This window comes from Mercenaria mercenaria, chromosome 1, assembly GCF_021730395.1.
Source record: "Mercenaria mercenaria strain notata chromosome 1, MADL_Memer_1, whole genome shotgun sequence".
Lineage (NCBI taxonomy): Eukaryota > Metazoa > Mollusca > Bivalvia > Venerida > Veneridae > Mercenaria > Mercenaria mercenaria.
Genome location: NC_069361.1, coordinates 723106 through 745377, shown reverse-complemented (window position 1 = coordinate 745377; position 22272 = coordinate 723106). Strand labels below are relative to the sequence as shown.

The 22272-nt window shown below is 31.4% G+C and overlaps 1 long non-coding RNA gene across 1 annotated transcript; it reads right to left on the bottom strand.

The window, feature by feature from the left end:
• Positions 1–4162: 4162 nt before the first annotated feature.
• LOC128555421 (uncharacterized) lies at positions 4163–6780 on the bottom strand. The gene is made up of 3 exons (XR_008370053.1): positions 6640–6780; positions 5408–5543; positions 4163–4802 (listed from the first exon to the last, which is right to left on the bottom strand). It is a non-coding gene; the product is annotated as an uncharacterized LOC128555421 (long non-coding RNA).
• Between the last annotated feature and the right edge of the window lie 15492 nt (positions 6781–22272).

Genomic DNA, 22272 nt, shown 5'->3' with positions numbered 1-22272 from the left:
AGAAAGGGTTGAAGTGGTTACCTGTCGTTGGCGGCTCCAAAGTAGTGAATATGCGGAATTCAATAAACTGGAATTGACCACGCAGACTGTAGTGTCTTCTGTTTATACAAGTTTGTAAGGTAACATTTTTGCTCGATAAATCGAGAGTCATGTAAATTTATAAAAGGTAATACAATCGTCCCGATGAAAATAATGTCACAAACATCTAAATATCGTGACGTAGCTGGTGCACACAGGTAACGTGCACGTGAATGATTATATCGCTGATCAAGTATCAACTATAGAAATGAGATAAAAAATTTAAAAGGAATTGCGAAGGTCCAAGAAAGGTAGCTCCCACAAATCCAAATCCTACAACAGTGTATGCATATACGTATGTTAAAAATGCATACGTAATACATAGACAATGTCAAACTAACAGCAGACGAAACGAACAAACAAATGGAAACGGTCAGTAGCAAAAACATTGCGTGACAGTTTTAACCGTTTACAATCTCTTACTCCCCATCATGTCCAAAAGTTACAAGACATAGAAAATTAAATTTATCCCCACTAAGCAAAGTAACCAAATACACTTCATTTTAACTGACTTAAGTAATAACATTTCTAAAGATTAGAAATTCACTTCATTCTGATCTATGCACTTATTTAAAGGTGGCCAATCACGGTTGAAATTATGCAATTACTCCCCTTTAAACAGGAAATTATTAAAAGTAGGCTATTGCTTTTGATAAGAAATAATATCAAAATCAAAAACAGTAGTCCATATTTTAATGCTTTCGTATTCAAGGGGAGTAATTACAAAATCATAACAAGTAAATATCGGTAAAAACCGATAGATACTCCTTGACATTTGTAGATAAAAAGACAAATTGTGGAATTTACTGACTGGGCACATATAGTTAACTAATGTTGAATGATCAAAGGGCAGTACATCATGGTGGACATCCTCTTGATTATGAATCTTCCAATTAAGTATGTCTATTTTCTAACCAGTGGTTGCTGTGAATTGTACTATAGTATACTACGGTTGAATAATCAAAGGGAAATAATTCGGTGAAAAATCATCCGACCGAAACATAAATGCATTATGTTCATCACCTTGTGATAGTAAAGCTGCCGATGAAGTTTCGCTAAATTCCAACCAGTAGTTGCTATGAAATACTCTTGACTAGAAATGCGGGTTGGACGGACGCAGCGGCGTCTATATGTTCCCCTCCGTGGATCATAAAATTGATAAAACATACTTTTGGAATAGGTATCTAATTCTATGAATAGCAAAACAGAAGGCGCCGAAGTTACGACAACGCCTCTTAGTGATAACCAGCCGTTGTTTTGACGACGTCCGCGTATAGTTCGGGAGACGTTCCTTATATGACGTCGCAGTTGTTCTGTCTGGTGAACATTATGGCCGTAAAACTGATTTTAATGTTAAATGCAGAATGTGTGCAATTTATTATATGTGACCATGACTGAGAAAATGGGTCCAGATGAGGAAATTTTAAATTTTTAGGTTTTTGCATATTTAGAAAGTATACCCATTCAGAAATAAATGCTGAAAATTTCAGATGAAAATCTTCAAAATTGTCAGTTTTTATGACAGATTTTGTAACATAGGTATTAAAAATGAAAACAGAACATTTCAGTTATTCTTTCTTTCTAGTTTATTTCTCACTTACTGGTAATGGCTAACAATTCTGAAATAAATTTATCTTCTGTTACAATTGCATGATATATATTAGATCCCTTCTTATTACACAAAATGATAATCAACTAAAATCTACAACAATTTCTATAAAAATATTTCTCAAATTGTGTTACCATGGCAACAAATATATTAAATTCCCTTTTCTATGATAAAACTTTTTAAAAAAAACTTGTTCACTTAAAGTAAGGACTTTAAAAAGTAAAATATTAGAAGGCCTATGTATTTATAAAAATAATCTGAAAATTTCACATGAAAATATTAAGAATGTTTGGTTTTATGACAAGTTTTTGTAGCATGGGTAATAACCATAAGAATAAGTTAGATTTGTCATTGTTTCTTCATAACTTGTCTTTTAGATACTGGTAATAAATGACTATTTTGGGAAAAATGAACCTTCTTTTACTATGAAATTTTATTCTTGTGATGCTTACTTAAAACACAAAAAACAGCTAATTAAAATCTTTCATATTTTCTATGAAAACATTATTCAAATTGTGTTACCATGGCAACATATGCATTAAATTCCTTTTTCTACAATAGAACTTAAAAATAAAAGCTTAATTTGAAATAATGTTTCTTATAAGTTGAATATTCCGAAGTATATGTATTCGAAAGTAAAATTTGAAAATTTTATGTGAAAAGATATAAAATGTTTGGTTTTATGACAGATTTCGTAACACGGGTAATAACCACAAGAATAAACTATATGAGTCGTTGTTTCTTCAGTTTGTGTTTTCACTTATTGGTAATCACTGGCTATTTTTAAATAAATGAATCTTCTTTTACAAAGAATATTTAGATATTCACTTAAAGTGCCAACATCTAGCTGGCTAAAGTCCTTCACATTTTCTATAAAAACATTATTAAATCATGTTACCATGGCAACATATGCATTCGATTCTATTTTCTATAATAATACTTTAAAAAAGAGCTAAATTTGGAAAAGTGTTTCAGATAACTTGAATATTATCAAGTGGTGTGTATTCAAAAATATTATCTCAAAATTCCATGTTAAAAAAAATTAAAATGTTTTGTTTTATGACAGCGTTTGTAACATGAGTAATAACTTTAAGAATAAGACATTTCTGTCATTGTTTCTTCATAACTTGACTTTTACCTGCTGGTAATAAATGACTATTTTGAAATAAATGAAACATATATTACTATTGATTTTTTTTATTGTTTATGCTTATTTTAAAGTAGAATACTAGAAAGTACAGCTAATTAAACATTTTCCATATTTTCTAAGAAAATTGTGTTACCATGGCGACATATGTTTTAAATTCCCTTTTCCTACAATAATACCTAAAAACAAGAGCTTATTTTAAAAAAGTATTTCTAATAAGTTAAATATTTTAAAGTATAAGTATTCAGGAAAGAAATCTGAAAATTTCACATAAAAACTTTAAAATAACAAAACAAAAAAAAGTAACAAAAGTAGTTATCGTAAGAATAAACATTTCAGTCATCCCTTTCCTCATAATCTGTTTTTTTTCACTGGCTAGTTATAACTGACAATACTGAAGAAAGTGAACATTCTTTTACCATTACATTATATACTGTAGATCCCTTATTGAAATACAAATCCATAATTTCAATGAAATATATTTTGAATTGTGTTACCATGGCAACATACATACTAAATTCCTTTTTTCTAAAAATACTTTAATAATTAACACAATAGCTTAACTTTTGATGAAGGTTACACTGCTACAAGCTCTGGTGAAAAGTAAATATTTATTTCCAGCCAATACTTTAATGTAGGCGACTGAAACTACAACCTTTACTTGATGTTTAACCTTAACAGCTAAACACATCTATATGAACAGAAAAACAGGCTAAAGTGTTGTGTATTAAAACGTTTGAATTCAACAACAATTTCTATCTTTTATATTCACTTCCTTTTTTCAGTTCTCAGAAAAATCCTCGTCAATCACAATTTCAGTTTTCAGTTCAAGTGGTCTGGGACAAACAGAATCCTTTGACTTTTCAGACAAATGCTATTCTCTTAGGAGTTCACACAGGTACCATTGTCAGGCTTGTGTCATTCCATGTCAGTAATATTCGTTTGGCAAGGGGGAGAATATTTTAGTAAGTTAACTGTCTCAACTGGACTGTCACTTTTAACACTAACAATCCAGGTGTTTCTGCAGACATGGTAAAGTGGTAATACTTAGTTATCTTCTTCAAAAGTTTAAAATATTGTGATAAGATATTTCTCTACTGGTAGAATGTGACAGGATTTAAATCATTGTTGACCAACTGTGCAATGTTATGACCTTTCTTTGATGACTGACACACTGTGTCAGCAATATCATGTATTATTAAAGGTCACAGCATTCACCCTCCTCCACAGATTCTTCTAAATTCAAAAGTGCAAGTCAGATTCAAACTTTGCATGGTCTGTGATCATAGTTGAATATTCAATCGATCTGCGATATCCTGTAACAAATAAGTAAAACATTTTATTTTAAAAAATTAACCTGGGAGTCGCTTTATTTAATAAAAGCAGAGTTATCACTATATGATAATAGATGATTCTTACAACCAATGCTCTAAAATATTGACAGACTGACAACAGCGTGCTGTCAGTATATAAAATGTACTTTGTTTGTAAATTTTGATTACTGCAAATAGGATGTTCTAAAACACATTTTTTGCATTTACTGTGTTAACCCTTAACCTGCTAAATTTGCAAAATGGACTACTCCATCTTAAACAGAGACAGTACCATTTATAGCTTATAAGGGGTTCTCATAGAAAATTTGCTGACTAAATATCAAACACTGCAGATCATGATCAGACTGCACAGATGTGCAGGTTGATCTTGATCTGCACTGGTTGCAAAGGCAGACATAGCTGCCTCATTCAGCCTAAGGGTTAAAAGTATACACTGTTTTAACAGCTATAAAAAATGGTTGTTGCCTAGTAAAACTCTCCACAGACCATACCACAGCAAGATGTTATTTCTATTCTAGCTAGCAGCATTGTCAAAATGGAATACCAATACAGGTAGTGATGTACCATGCTCACAAGTTGTCTGCCCCTTAACCAACTGAGTTTCTTTCATAAACAAGAGGAAACACTTGCCTTCCTGAAAAAAGATTTAAAAGTCTTTGGTAAAAGTATCTGTTATCTTCATGTATCTCAGGAACCTTTACAGCCTTCATTCTAATCCATATTCTTGGTGCAATAAAACTGGTGAAAAAAATTCAATCATATCACAATTTCTAAGTCAAGAATGGGTTAATTAAATTTGAAAATAATCACATTACAATTAAACTAAATTACAATTAATTGATTTACTTCAAATAATTAATTAAAATTCCTATTATTTAGAACTCTTCTACAATTTAATGAGATCAACTTATACACATGTACATGTAGTGTTAAGCATTCAAATTATCCATGTACTTATTGAGTGCCACAGACTTTTCTCAGGCTAATAGCCAATGTAATGAAGACTTTTCATAAACTGATCCTTCTCAAAACCGGATTGCTGAAATGAAATTTCAATAATGCCAGTTTTGTCAGTTTACGCCATTCAATAGTTATAGTACATGTACATACATTGTACAAATCATTAGTGTAGAAGTAGACTTATTTTGTATAGGCTACAACAAAACCTAGACAGAGGTATAATTAAATAATATATTGCATTAAAATTATAATAGGAGCCATTAGCTGCATGTAACTTACCTGATTCCTCAAAGCACATCCAAAATATGTTACATTTTCTTCAGATCTTAAAGTAAACAGACCAATTTCCTGGCTGTTGTAGGGTATATGAACCAGCTGTAGTGGAATGAACCATCAAAGGAACAAGGAATATTATCTGAAAGAAGATATAATACATGTACTGTAAACATCACTAAAAATCAAAAACTGAATACTTAATTAATAATGTGATTGTGAAATGTTTCATTAACTTACCACAAAATACTTTAAAACTTATTATACTATGAATCTATTTTTTAAAGGATCATAAATTGTTTTACACACAGCAAGGCTCAAAAATTTAAAAAATAAAAAGATTTTCATTATATAGCATAAATTCCCACTATCCATATTACAATCATCCTGTTACAAAACATTCTGAATCAACAATAATGGAAAGAGAGTAGTCACCAGACAGAAATAACATGACTTATGAGACCCACAGCAAAAACAGTTACCATTTTATAAATGGAAGCGTCTAGACATCCGGTAACCAGAAACCTATATATAGCCAGTGTTTTAGCCAACCGGTAACAGGACGCCTAGCCTATCCTATCCTATAGGGGTTTTCTAGGCGTCTGGTAATCAATTTTAAAATATTGTCTGAATAAGCCTTACATGTGAATATTCAAACCTTAGTATGCCAAAAAAATATGATACAATAAATTTATTCATTACAGTATTCATATATAAAATGATCGCCGAACATCTAGAAAAACATTCGCGGAGAGACTAGTCGTCTTGTTGCCGGACAGCTAGAATGCAGGGTAGGCGTCCGGTTACCGGACATCTACATATTTCCTTTTAAAATACCTTTGCTACTACTGTGAGAGGGGACTTTTCGAGAAATGATGTGACATAGGCAGGCATCTATAAGTCTGCATCAAATTTATTAATTATCATAGCTACATGTATTTTGTATTTTTCCATACTAATGCTTACTATGGACAATGAAATAATTTGATGAATCCTGGTCACCTTGAGTAAGAAGCTGCCTGCCTTCAATAATCTTTGTGACAACCCAACTGGCCATTTTATATTAAATACACAGGCATAATGAAATCATCTGTGTTTAGTGGCCACAAGATAAATTTAATAAATTTCTCTCGGTATGTTTTGGATTCACTTCCGGGTAAAAAGACAGACTTATTTCAGTGAAAGTTTCAAATATTTTAGAGAATCTACATTAACAACTGTTTATAAACAGTACTTACCAAATCAGTAAACAGTTTTAGAAGTCTCAGATCCCTTCATCGTTGAACAAAAGGTAGTTAAACAAAAGTAAACTTCACATGCTTCCCTGATAAAATCCGAAACCGGAAACATACAGTAGCGAAGGGGAAACAACCGATTTTGAACGAAGTATTTTGTCTCAGGCGTAATACCACTATTTATTTACAGGTCTGATGTCTAAATATTCTTTCTGTAGTAGGCTGTCATCAATCATGTAACAAGCAGTCGTACTTTAACGGTCAAACTTTTGCTAATTAAAACATATGCCGCATCTGGACCGGTTTTCAAAGACGACGTCACATATAACCTTGTTTAAAATGGAAATGAAATATGATGTAAATATAAGAAATTAGAATTTATTTTCGGAGTTCTTGCGAAATGAATGACAGAATAGGATCACCAAATCCATAAATCGCGCTGATCCTATTCTGTCGTTCATGTTGCATGAACTCCGAAAAATATCTAATTTCTTAATTGACCACCTTTAGAATGAATACTTGAGAATTAGCCAACTAGCAATATTTGAATATATCCTAAAACACATAAAAGACAAATCAGAATTTACTCATATGAAGATCAGACTTTCCTGATCACTTTATTATTTCTTTAAAAGTTTACAAATTTTCCGTTCGGTCCTCGATTTGTGTAGAATTATTTGGAAATCGAGATGGCATTTTCTGATTCAATATTATGTAATAAAATACAGCTGAAGCCTGTGCTAGGGGACGTGAAGATGTTGCACATTCCATAACCTCCCATGTACAGCTCCAGTCAAATAAAGTTTGCTATTGTTTTTCTTGGTTGCATTCTATGCTTCGAAAAGACCATCTAGATTTTATTAACTATCCTTTCAGCAGACTTTAACTGCAGAAACTTTCCCCGTTCTAGCTTGACGGCCGTAAAAAGTCTCCCCGTACATTCAATCAGGGCTGTTATATTTCGGTCTTCTCAGATCGTTCAGCTCGACTTTTATGTCGTGTTATTGGTACTGTTTAGTTTCTCAACATGACCATTTCGGACTGGGTGGTTTCAATACGCCCGCTTTCATAACCTTGGATATTGTTTAATCACCCCTTGGATATGGTGCCTGCTTTTTAATTTTGTCTTTTGACAGTTCCTGTGAAACGCAGGCTCCATAACCTCAGATTCTCTTCCTAAATTCCAGTTGGTTTAGTTCTGCCCATTGTTTTCTCGTTTGGGGCAAACCCTTTACTTTATCTGGGGACCAAACGCCGCTCTTCATGGAATTACACGCCTCAACACGTGTATCATTGAAGGTTCCATGTTCACCGCCGTTTGATTACATCTGCGGATGTCTCTTAATTGCTTTTTGTACTTTTAGCATGGGTAAATGTTGAGTTCTGCTCAACCCGGAGCTAGAGGGCGTGGACGGTAGCATGCATTTCCACTACCTCCATGAACAGGCTCAATCAAACCGAGCCTGCAACATTTTCGTTTTTGTCGTGTTGAGCGACCTGTGAAGTTTCCACTTTTCTCTATTTTGTTATATCTCGGCCCTCTTGTTATGTTTATGTTATGGTTATAGTGAAATGTGTGTATTCTTTCAGGTCTTGCATTTCGTTTCGACAAGGTTGTGATTGAACTGATTATTGTAAACATATATATTCTATACTTAGAAAGGTGCGCGAAATAGTCTATTTAAAATGACAAACACCGAAAAATGATTGCACACAATTTTTGTCTTTTATTCACTATACTTTACACCGCCTCGGTAGCCTAGTGGTAGAGCGTCCGCTTCGAGCGCGGGCGGTCGTGGGTTCGATTACGGCGTGATATTGCAGTGAGGCAGCACTATAAAGTTGGGCATTGTGCTCACTGCTAAAAGTAGACACTGTCGTTTAAAGGACTGAAAAATTGTTGAAAAAGACGTTAAACCGGAACACACACACTCAATATACTTATTTGATAAGATCAAGTCATGGTTTTTGGAGGTAAATGTTACAAGCACGATAGTGCATAGATACATTTACCAAAATCTCTTTGTATACAGGATTAGTGTGTGACTTTTTAAGAGATTGCTTGCATTCCCTTTGTGCCTATTGGTCATTTATCTCCTGACGTCCTAATCTTATGCATAATTAGTCCTTGTGATTAGTCCAGAAACAAATTTCTCTTGCAATCCTTTTGATATTGCTTTATAGTGGATTTGCCAGACCAGCAGTACCATCCGAGGAGAAGAAAGCTCATTGCTGTTTTTGGAATGGCAAACATCTCGTGAACCACTTTATGGAACTTCATCAGTCTTGGTCCGTAGCATCATTATAAGGTCCTTTCCTAAATTTTATCAAATGGGGACACTTTGCCCCTTTTTGGGGGCCACTAGAGCTAAAAATAGAAATACCTTTAAAAGATCTTATGAACGAATTGATGGATCTTCATCAAACTTGTTTATAGCAGCATTATAAGTTCCTCTCCTAAATTTATTCAAAAGAGGGCACTTGGCCCCTTTTAGGGGCGGCTGGAGCTAAAACTATAAATACCTTTAAACACCGTTTCATGAACTACTTGATGGATCCTAAATTGAACTTGGTCTGTAGCATCATTATAAGGTCCACTCTCAAATTTGTTAAATTTGGGGCACGTTGCCCCTTTTAAGGACCACTAGAGTTAAAAACAGAAATGCTTTTAAATGACTCTTTCTCATGAATCATTTTATGGATCTTCATCGAACTTAGCCTGTAACATCAGTAAAAGGTCCTCTCTCAATTTTTGTTTTGTTTTCAATCGAGGATACTTAGGCCCTTTAAGGGACCGCTAGAGTTGGATTACCTTTAAAAGACTTCTTCTCATGATCAGCAAGATGAATTTTCATCATATTTGGTCTGTAGAATCAATATTAAGTCCTCTCTCTCTCAAACTTATTCAAAGTTGAGCCCTTTTCGGGGCCACTAGGGCTGAAAATAAAAATACCTTTTAACAACCACTTCTCATGAGCGGCTAAATGGATCTTCATCAAACTTGGTCTGTAGTATCGTTAGAAGGTCTTCTCCACAATTTGTTCAGTTGTGGGACCCTTTATGGGGCCACGAGTTAAAAATAGAAATGCCTTTAAATGGCTTCTTCTCATGAACTGCGCTTGATCAAACCTTGCCTGGAACATCACTATAAGGTCCTTTACTATGTTTTTGTTTAAATAGGGGCACGTAGTCCCTATTAGGGGCCACTAGACTTAAAATGTAAATACCTTTGATTTCTTCTGATGGTTATGCGTTTAGGGCAAAGCCATTATTTTATTCTGGGGACCATATGCCACTTTTCATGGAATTGCATCGTTGTATGAATACATCTGCGGATGTCTCTAAATTATATTTTGGTACTTATAACATGTGTAAATGTTGAGTTCTGCTCAATGGAGGGGCTAGAGGGCTTGGAAGGTGTCTTGCATTTCCACTGTCGTCCATGAACAGGCTAGAACAGGCTAAATCAGAGCCTGCAACATTTTGTCATGTTGGGCGACCCCAGGGGTTTTCCACTTCTTATTTTGGTATGTGACAGCAAAATATAGAGAAAAAAACTTTTAAATAACTTTTGTTTTAATGAACAGCTGACAGGATTTTCACCAAATCTAGTTAGTAGCAAAGTCGAATAGTTAAGGCTTTCTTCAGGTGAGCAACTTAGGCCCTCTTGTATCATGTGAAATGGACTGGTCATTGTTTAAATCCAAGTCTGGGCCTTAATGTTTTGTACTTAAAAGAGTTATTTATAAGACAAATGGTCAAGGTCAAACTAATGACTTGAGTCAGGAATGGTATATTGCAGTTTGACACACCTATACTTGTTATATCTGTACTTATGAGTAGCATGATTGGATGCAGTCAGATATGTATAACAAAAGATGACCATTTTTGTAAATAACATGTTGGCTTGATGCAAAGGTTGAAAACCAGATTTTATGGAATGTCCATGTTTCTTGTTTGGTTTGTTGTCCGTTATACTTCAAAAGGATATTCTTGCATATTTTATAAAAAAAGGTGGTATGTAAAAAAAAACAACAGATTTTATGTTTCAGTGAGTGAAGCAACCAGTATGTCATATGCTGATAAGTGGAAAAAAGTAGAAGAAAGATATAAAGATAATTATGCTTCATGATACACCCATGTTAGAAAAACGGAAGATATTTTGTGATGCTGCTTGTGTCTGTCCGTCCGTCTGTCTGATGGTCTGTCTGTCTATCATATTTTGTGTCTAAAGCATAGAACAGTTCAAGGTATTGATTCAAACACAGACTCAGGATATTGTGAAATATCTTCATCCTCCAATGGAGTCATTAAACACTGCAGTGACAGCTCCAGTTTCCTCAGATGAGCAAGTTTCACTATCCAGCATCAAAATAGTCTAGCGTGCTGTCTCCTGTGACAGCTCTTGCTATAACTCTTGTTACCTTTTTAATTTCTTTTACATGTGCACAAATTAATAAAAGTTTAAATAAATCTTCAAATTGTTTTATTTCTTTGTAACCCACCAAATTAATTCGAAGTATAGGGGTAGGTTGTTTTGATCATTTTGCATATTGGTAGTTGCTGTTTTCCAAGAGTCCCATCAGGCACACAATGTTGAATCAGCGTTCAACCGGAAACTTGATCGTGACGGGGTTGATCAACTTTATTTCAGCCATCAGGAACCATAGGAGATATTCTTCTGCAATTTGGTTGATACCAGAGGTTGAATCAGCGTTTAATATTGGTCTTGTGTCAACCTTCTTGCAAGGTTATAAAAAAGAAGTGCTTTGAAAATTGTTTCGAGACCAATACTGAGTTGCCCAGACATGCTTGTATGGCATTAAAATACATGTGACATGGTACAGTTTTTACATCTCTCAAGTGCGTGACTCTAGAAAATTTGAGTTTCTGGGTTAAATGTTTTGTTTTGGTCCACCTTTCCTCACAAATTATTATAGCTACAGCTTTGAAACTTTGCACACTTGTTTATCATCTTTAGTGGACTATGTAGGCCAAGACCAATAACTCTTATATGCATTTTGTACAAAGTATGACCCTTTTTGTACTTAGAAAATTTGAATTTATTGGTTAAAATTCTTGTTTAGGTCACCTTTTCTCAAAAGTTATAAGAGCTACAACTTAGCACACTTTTTATCATCAACAGGGTGTCACAAATTGACATACGGGCCTTATTTTATCTGTAGTGTAAATGCAGGTATTGCATCATCTTTTTGTAAATTTTTGAGTTATTGAGGTAAATGTCAGGTTTTACGCATAAAATACCTCTCATGTTTTTCTGTATTTCATAACTTAAATTTCCATGTAAATTTCATTAAATTCGGTTCAGTAATAAGAAAGTTGATATTTTATAAACTTCAGTAATTTATGTTTTTATCCCCCAAACCACTATAATGGGCCTCAAATTGTCAATTTCAATCCGCGCCAAAGTAGTCAGTAGTCAGATTTCCCGGCTATATCGTGAATCCCGTGAAAATAGAAATTGTCAGAGCTCACGACTTAGCCGTGAGTCCCATGAAATTTAGTATTTGGCGGGACATTACCCTTTAAATAGACTAGACTAGATATGCCTTGCGCACACCACCTTCCGACATTATAGACGAATCTATGTCTGATTAATTTTTCTTGCTAGAAATTTATGCTCGATCGAGCCTCTTCCGCCAGATGATTTTCCTGGTGATTTCATAACCCGGAAGTACAATGCCCGAGGTTCACTTGTCTTCACTCGCCTGGATGTGATTTTCCCAGCGCAGAGCTTTCGTCCCATGGTTGTGCCGTAAACCGCAAAGACGCTGATTTTTGTTATCCTCTGAAGTCAGCTCAGGGATGCAATCAACTACCACCATACGGAGCCAATACGGAATCAACGTATTCACGGTTTAAAGGGACTTGATTTGAAGATACGTTATATATTGTTTGTGCTACTTAAAGTTCGCAATTAAATTAAAGAACTGTGCCACGTCACATAGGAATGGAACTTTGAATTTTTTTCTTTCTTATAAACATATTGGTTTTTTTCATATCATCTATTCATTGTTAATAATCATCTTATGTAAATAAATTTGTAAATATTGTAAAGGGTGTTGATTTGTTCTGATGGTTACTGTCGCCGGTACGGCCTTTCCTGTCACAATGGTGTCAGAAGTGGGATTGGTCGACCAGACACAGTAGCTATTCGAACATTATTAACACCCATTTAACTGCAGCAATAATTGTAAAGATTCCTCTTGTTTTGTTCTATTGGTACACATATAATAGTTTTATTCATTTTTCAGAGTGACGTCTTACCTCAGACAAGACAAGACAGGTCCATAGTATCAGCTAACCAGCTTTTGTGGTTACAGACTGATAGACAGTTGCATACGACACTTGGATTCTGGGGTGAGTTCGCAGCTTTTATTTTTCTTTTGGGTTTATTTTGTGTCACTCTATGATTAAGCCACCATATATTTGTGCTGAGAGTGACCGCCCTTGACAAGGAGAGTTATCCTACTCACTCTTAATTGTGCGTCGCCCTACTTCTCCCAGTGATCCTATGATGTATTAGTGTACTGTATACATACTAGATACAGTATTTTGCTTTGTGTGTGTTAGCAAGCTTGTTTACTTGCATATACTTTTACCTACTTTTAAGTTTTACTGCTGCACAGTTGTGTTATACCTATACCTTATCTTAGGATAAAGCACTTTGATTTATTTTTGTTTTATTTGTTACACTAAAGTGTTAACACTAGTTACAGTTGATTGATATTTGATAAGGCTAGGGTATTGTTGCAGCCTACTGTCACTGTACATTGTTGATTGTTGCCTATGCAACCTTGATTGACACATAGTACTGTTGCGCAACTTAGTGTATTATTATTTTAGTGAGGACGTTTTGTGTAGTATATACGTAGAGTATAGTATTTTGTTTGGCTTCAGTGGTAACTGTAGAGCCTTAGTGTAAACTAGTGTAGTCTAGTATTCCCTCACGATTGTTTAACTAGTGTCTCAGGTTGTTATAGTAGCTGTTGTACTGTAGTGTTATATAGTGTTAACGTAGTGTACTCATTTAAACATGACTAGTGTAGTAGAGTTAACGAAGGTAGGAAAGGAGTTAGGTTATGAAAGAGAGGAGTTACGTAACTTTGTTAAGGAAGAGCAGGCTAGGGAACGTGAGGAAAGACATAGTAGATTAGAGTTAGAGAAAGATAGATAAGAGGCATAGAAATTAAAAGTAGAGGCAGAGAAGGATAGGTTAGAAGCAGAGAGAGAAAGAGAGAAGGAAAGGTTAGAAGCAGATAGGGAGAGATTAGAGTTAGAGGCTAGGTTGCAGAAGGAAAAGATAGAATATGAACGACAAAGTAGTTTAGAAGCTGAGAGTAGTATAGTAAATGGGCTATCGGGTGCACTTTTTAAATTAATTAAAAAAAATAATTTATAAAAATCAACAACTTTCATAAATTTTTTTTTTTAATTAATTTTAAAAAGTGTACCAGACATTCCATTTACTATACTACTATTAAAACGTATATTTTTTTTAAAACAACTTTTTAATTTAAAATTATGTTTTTTTAAAACAACTTTTTAATTTAAAATCAACAAGTATATTTTTTTTAAACAAAATAATTTATAATTGTTTTTTCGTTTGCTCTTTGATTGTTAACTTTTAGTATTTTATACAATAAATCGTACAACGGTACTTTATCTTGTAACATTTTTATGAAAAATAAACAATAGTAACCACAGAGCGCACTTGATTTGTCTTGATATTGAGCGTTGTTATATTTTATATTTTTTATATATTTTATTACCTCTTTTGGTGGAGGAAGTCCAAATGGGTCGAAATATATATTATTTAAATAACAAACCCAATGTGTTCCAGGTCCAACAGAGTCATCTAAATTTATAATTCCACATTCATTTCTATTTCTTATTTTTAATAAATTATTTCTGCTAAATACACCCCTAAAGTTTTTAATTTTTAATTGTTTTACCCATTGTTCTATTTCAAAGTTAGAAATTGGTTTGTTTATAAATTTTATTTTTGTTTAATATGGGAATTCGTCTGTAAGGTCTTCTCTGAGAATCAATTTGTATACCCCGGCCTTTTCCCTTACCAGTTAACAAAGATGTAATCAAAGGTATTCCTAGACTAGCAGCCAGCAAACCCAAAAAGCCGCCATTTTGTCTCTGTTTTTGGGTTAATTTAATCACTCCAGATCCTATTTGTTGTTTTTTTTGTTTAGGTGTAAAAATAGGGTTTAAATTTCATATATCTCTTATAAATTAGCTATTTGAAATCATCCCTTTTCCAAGTAACTTACTAACACCGTATTGGCCGCCAAAAAGGGGCCCCAATCCCTAGAGGAGCTAATTTTTTTTTGGAGTTTTTTGCTGTTTTTGGAAAAAATTTTTTTTTCCTAAAAAAAACCCACCCAAAAACCCTCCAAAAAATCCCCCAAAATTTTGCCCTTGATGGCCCTTTGTTTTTTTTTGAAATTGAAATTTTTAAACCCCTTTTTTCAAATTTAGATTTTTTAAATTTGTTTAATTTGGGTTTTTTTGGGTTTAAAATTTAAGGGGAAGTTTCAGTAATTGTTCATGTTTTAATCAAAAAATTATATGGGTTTTATTTTTTAAATTTGCTTTAGTTTAAATTTTTTTTTTTGGTCCTTCTGAAAAGACTAACCCTATATTAAATTTAAAATTTGATGACATTTTAAAACTTTAATTTTTTTTAAATTTTTAAATTTTAAACGTAAAGGGTTCTTTTCCCAAATTTGGTTTTTTTTTCAACGTTTCTTCATACAATAAAATTGCTTTAAACACGAATATTTAAGCTTTTGGGGTATTTAACTTTTTTGTTAATGTAATATGCTTGGGGTTTTGTTTTTATTTCCCTTTTTAATATTCCAAGTTAAAAGGGAAAAAATCCCAAAAAAAACAAAAAAAATTTTTGGTTTTATTTACCCAGACTTCCATTTGGGTTTTTTTTTCTTTTTTGTTTTTTTAATTAATAACAAATTTTAAAATCGTCATATTTTCTTATATACTTGTGTATTCTTTTTTGGATAAAAAAACCCCAAATTACCACTTCAAGACGACAAGAGCTCAAAGTGCAAATTATTTTTTGCTGCATTTTTTTAAAAAAATGAAATCTAAAAAAAGTTTTTTAAATTTTCTTGTGAATCACTTTTACAGGTCGTTGTAAAAAAAACCCAAAATACTGTTGTGGTTTTGTTACCCCAAGGCCGTTATTTTTAAAATTTTTATTTTAAAGTTTGTTTTTGTATCATTTTGATTTTTTGTTATCATTTCCCAAAAGGTAGGGACGATCTTGTTTTGTAAATTTTCAGCAAAAAATTTAAAGTCCAAATTCTTTAAAAAAAAACCAAAACGGGGGAAACCCCCTTAATTATTTTTGTTAAAAATTACTCTACCCAGATCCAGCAGCATTAACTCAAAAAAATCAATTCATCATCATTTGTAAAGCGGGAATATTATTGGGAATTTGATTTGGGGTTTAAAATATTAGTTCAAAACCCCCGGGGAAAAAAAATTTGAAAAAATTATTTAGGGGAAATTTTTAGCATTTCCCTCTTTTACCACCTTGGATTAATAATTCATTGTAGAAAAACCTTTATTATACCAGTTGACCCTTTCCTGCTCTAAAAAAACAGCGGGAATTTTCCCTAAAGGGGAAAATTTTTCATTTGTTCGTTGATTTTTGTATTAATTAGAATTAAATTTAAAAAATTTTTTACATTTAAATTATTTTGTATAAATTTATACAACCCTAAACTTTTTTCCCCCTTTTGTTTTAAAACCTTTAAACTGAAAAAATTTAATAAAAGCTGTTTAATTAAAACCCCAAACCCCAATTTATTTTCCACCAGAAATTACCCACCTCAGAAAGTTTATTTACTTTAAAACTTCCTTCAAAATAACCTTTAAACAATCAAAATATGGTATTTTTTATCTTTTAATTTTTTAATTGTATCCTTTTTTTTTTGGTTGCTTAAAAATTTTTTTTCCCAAGGGACAGATACAAAAAGTTTGTATCTAATTGAATAGGGTTATTTCCCTAATCTTCCCCCAATTTTGTTTTGTTCTAAAAAGGTTTATATTATATATTATTTTTTTTTTTTAAAAATTAAAATGGGTTTTTAATACGTTTTTTTTGGGAGCTGAATTCCCCGTTCCTGAAAATTTTCAAAATTTTTTTTTGAAATGAATTCCACCTCATATTTTTACTGTTTTTTTTCTTGTAATTCCTTACCCAATTTAAAATTTCCCAAAATGCCGGGGGCAGGTTTTTTTTTAAATTTTTTTAAAAAATTTTTTTTGTTTTTCCAGTAAAGTTTCCCAAATTTAAGTTTCCCGCGCAGCAAAATTTCCCAACTTCTGTTCTCAATCTTTTTTTTTCCCCCATTTTTCTAAGGGCTTTTTCCTTTTTCCAGGTTTTTTTTCCCAGCAGGGGGAAAACCCAATTTCTTTTTTAAAAGGGTCAAAGATACCTTTTCCGGTTTTAATTTTTTTTCCTGTAAGAGCTTAACATAAAAAATATTCCTTTTTTTTATCAAAAACATTTTTATCTTTATATAAAAAAAAAAAATTTTAAATTAAAATTTCTTTTAAAATTAAATTTTTTAAAAACTTGTTTAAACCCCCTTTAAAAATTTAAAATTATTCTACCAAATTTGTCGTAATATATATTCTTATTAAATTTTTATTATTTTAAATTTAAAACTTCAGAATACCCAAATTTACCCCGGGGTTTTCTTTGTAAATGGATAACCTCTTGTGGATCTGCAGTTTTAAAAAGCATGGGAAAATATCACTGAAATTACCATCTAAAGTGAATTACCCTAAAAAGACCCAAAATTGAATGAAAATTTGTACCCCAAAAGATTTTGGGTTATTTTGGGCTTTTGGTAGTTCCCATTCGTATTTCTAATGCTTTTTTCTCAAATCCAAGCAGTGTTTGAAAATTTTGGGACATCTTAAAATCTAAAAAAAATTATTTTTAATTTGGGAAATCAAAATCTTAAAATCCCTTAAATAAAATTTTTAAACTTTTTTGGGGAATGTTGTTTTATAAAATAAAAATCACCATTTTTAAAATGCCCCCTTTGAAATTTATTAATATCAGGGTAACTGTAAGAACCTTTTGTAAATATAATTTCTTTCCAACCCTTTAAAACCCCTTTAATTATAACGAATTCTTTTTTTTTATCATATTACCCAACAAATTATTTTCCCAAGAATAGGTCATAGTTTTAAAATATACACAAACCGAAAACCATAATTTTTAAATTTTTTTCTAAAATTAAAGAACAAACCAAAATTGATTGTAAAATCACCGGGAGTTTTTTAATTATTGTTTTTAACTTTTTTCAGAACTTAAACCACAATTTTTTTTTCCCTTTTATTTTAATTTTTAACAAAATTTTTTAAAAAAATTTCCCCAAGAAAATATTTTTTTAGAAAAAATTTTTCGGGGTTGTTCGGGTTAGGATTTGAATTCTTTTTTAAAAATTTCTAAATTTAAATTCTAAAAACCTTTTTTTTATTTTTTTTCCCTTTTAATTATTTCCAGCATCAATTAAAACCAAAAAATTAACTCCAAGTTTTAAACCAAATTTCCTTCTGGATTAACCCCCCAAAGTCATAACCCTGCCCTTTAATTATTTTTTTTAAAATTTTAGACCCTTTTATTGAGGGGGTTCTTTTTTTTTTCCCAATTTTGTTTTTTTTTAAAAATTTTTTTTCCCGGGGAAAAAAATTGAATATTTTTTATTTTTTTTTATATTTTTTAAATTAATTAAATTAATTAAATAAATTATTTTCCTTTAAAGTGTTAATTATTCTTTCCCGTTTTTTATCCTTAGCAATTAATTTGTTCTTGACTATAAAGTTTATTTATTTAAAAATTAAAATTTTACCATATTTTTCCTTTTGGGTTTTAAAAACTTTTATAGGGGTTTAAAATGTTATCTTATTCCTTTTCCCTTTATATTTTCCTAAATTTTAGAATTAACCCAATCGTTTCTCTATATTTGTTTGAATTATCCAAACTTAGTTTAATTGTTTCCCTTTTTTGCTTTGGGATCAAGATTGTGGGATTTTTCTTTTTTGGATTTTTCCCACCCCCCCCCCGATTTTTAAAACCAATTTTTTTTATTTTCTTTTGACCCTTTTTCTTTGATATTTTCTAATTTTTTTGGGGTTTTTTTAAAAATCAGTTTTTCCCAAATCCTGGGGGAAAAAGGGAAACCCACACCCGTGGTTTTGTTTATATTCATCAAAAAAAAATTTTTAAAATTTTTTTTTCCCAATACCTTCTTTTTAAAATTAGTTGGTTTATCTTTTGGTCTTGCCCCCAGGTCTTTTGGCCCCTTTTTTTTAATTCTTTTTTTTTAAAGGTATGAATTAAGGACCCGTCTGATTTTATATTTTGGTGACAAAAAAAGGTTTTTTTTTTTAATTTTTTTCAATCTTTTCTTTTGGAAAATTTATTTTATTTTTCTGCTGTCATTTAATATCGCGGGTGGGGGGCCCTTTGCAATCATTTTCGCACCCCCCTTTCCCCCCAAACCCCCCCCCTTTTCCCCCCCCCCCCCCCCCCCCCCCCCCCCCCCCCCCTTTTTTCCCAAAATTTCTTTAATCTCTTAAGTTATTTGGGGAAACCCCGTCCAGAAAAATTCATTTTTCCCCAAAATTATCGAGGGAAAGTGGGTTCCCCTTTCCCAATCAAATGATGGGGAAAAGGTTGTTTTTTAAAGTTGTTTTTCTTTCAACTTTCCAAAAGGTTCTTCCCCCTATTTTCCCTTTTATTTTTTATATTCCTTCCCCGGGTTCTTAGGAGACCATGTAATTGGCGGGGGTTTTTGGGGGATAGTGGGGTAAAACCTTGATATGTTTCTATATCTTTTATTTCATCACCAAATAACGCTAATTGCTCTTTAATTCCAGGAAATGTTTTTAAAACGGGATTTTGATAATTGTTCTTTTTGACTTTCAAATTCCTTATTTAATTGGCTTTATAAATTTCTTGTACATATCCCGATTTTAGCTTTTCTTTTTTTTTTCTCTCATTATTTCTTCTTTTTAAGACCCCTAATCTTCTGCCCGGGACTAATTTTTTTCCTTATTCTTATTTCAAAAAGGGTTTTTGATTGCATTTATATTTTAATAATGAAGATAAGGAAATAACAAAAATTTAGATTAATGTAAGAACACAAAATAGTTTAATTGTAATAATAAAAATAAAAATGAAAATAATATAAGGGAAAAATTCCCCCAAAATTTTATCCCCCCCCCCCCCGGCTAATAATTTAAAAAAACATTTTCCCCTTTTCCCGATTCTTTTTTAGAATGTTAATTTGGGGGGAATTCTTCGGGGGCCCGGGGTAAAAAAAAACAATTTAAATACATATGTTTTAAAAAACCCCACTAATATATTATGAAAAAATATACTTATATGAAAAAAAATCTAAAACCCAATTTAAATCCCAAAGTTTTAATCAAAATTTTTAACGAAATTGCAAAAAAAAATTGGGAAATGGGACCCAAAACGAAATACTCGAATTTTCAGCTGTTCTGACCAATTAAACCCCATGTGAGAATCTTGAACCCAAGCAAAAAAAAGTATTATATTTGAGGGATTTTGTATGTAAAGATAAAAAAGGGTTTTCAAAATGAAATAAAAAAAACTTTTTTAAGGCCCGTCACAAAATGTTGGTTATTTTTTTAAAGGGTTGTCTTACTAAAAAAAACACCAAAATATCCGTATTAACTTTTCCATTATATTTTTTTGAAAGTCCATTTTTAAACGAAAAAATGATATGATATGTAATGAACAAAATTTTAAACCCTAAACACTCGCTAATGCAAAAAAATCAAAAATATGATTTTTTATATATCAAATAAACGAGGGGGTTTTTTAAAAAAAAACCTTTCTGGTTTTTAAAATAGAGGGGAAATTTTTTTAATGATGAAAAAAGAAAGAAGAAAAACCTGACGTATAAGTAAAAAAAAATTTTTGATTTTGGTTTTAAGCGTTTATGCTACTAAAAAAACAATTCAAAAAATTTTAAAAAAAGGAAATTTCAAATCATTTTTTCCCACAGAAAAAAAGGGAAAAACTTGATAACACAATGAACAGGCATTGGGTAGGGGAAAGGTAATAAAAATAATCAATTAGGAGATCCAGGATAAACCCCAAAACGATGCAGTTTAAAGACTTTTTGGGTGTTTTAAAAAATTTTCAAAGGTAATAAAAGACTATGATCTCGAGACATAAAAATCAAAAAAACAAACACTGGAAACAGAAGAAAGAATATTGAAGATTAAAAAAAGTTTTTAAAAGAAAATTTCATTTTTAAATAGTTAAAATTTAAAAGTTTTAAAAATTGAAAAAAGAAAGGGAAAACTAGGGGTTGATTCTATTAAAGAAATTGAAGAGAAATTAAATTTAAAGATGACAACATAAAAAAAAGTATTTAGAGTAATTTTAAAAAGGGGATACAATCAAGTCAAGAATTAAAGATATTTATGATTTAATGAAGAAACTGAAAAAAAAAGAATATTGAACCCGGGGAAAAAGTTAAAAAAATAGGGAATCAGTAAAAAAATTAGAAACAAAAATTTAAAAAAAAACTAAATTTGATTTTTACAAAAAATCCCCAAGGTTTTATCGATAAAATTTTCAAAATAAAATTTTGCGAATTTTAAATCGGGAACGGGGAAAAAACCCAGCTTCAAAAGGGGAGGTGTGATCATGACACAGTTTAGAAAATTTTTAAAAGAAGAGTTTAAAATTCAAAAAATTGAGGGATTTTTAAAAAAACAAATTTCGAAATTGGTTTAGAAATGTTGACAACCGTCATAATTTAAATTATGCAGATTTAAAGTAATATTAAAAAAAAATTACAAAAAGATATTAATGCAAAGTTGAAAACAAAAAAATTTGAATTTGGCCCCTTTTTAGTTAAAAATCGGGCTAAACAAGGAAAGGAAAAGCAATTAACAAAAAAAAATGATCGTCTAGAAAATTTTTAAGGGAAACAACTCCGGATTTTAAATTTATTTAAGTTAAACACCCCGCAAAATTTTAAAAAGTACGCAAAATTAAAGTAAACTTACGGGTTTTTATTACAAAAAAGATTCAAGGGAATTTAATAAAAAAATTTAAAAAAAAATAATAAATGATCTGGACTCTGTAGTTAAAAATTTAAACCCTAAACAAGGAAATAAATTTATACTAATGCCCAAGTATTTCAACAAAACCCCAAAAAATTAAAAAAAGAAAAAATTTTTTTTCTTTACACAAAAAAACACAATTAACTAGAACAAAGAATACCTTGACAATTTGTCTTTTTCAAAATTTGGTTAAACAAAAAACGAGTTGATATTTAGCTGAATTTAATTCTAAAACATGAAAAAAAAATTTTACGAAAAAAAATCTGAACGGGAAAAAAAGAAAAAACGTAAAAGTTTTTTTTTTTTTAATTAACAGTGGTTTAATGATGAAGAATTTTTTGGTTCTTTTACATAAACGTTCAATATAAAAAAAAAAAAAAGTATTTTGTTCGCCCGGTGTCTGGTAAAATTCATTTATGAAAATTTAATTAGAAGTGGTCGGGGTTATTT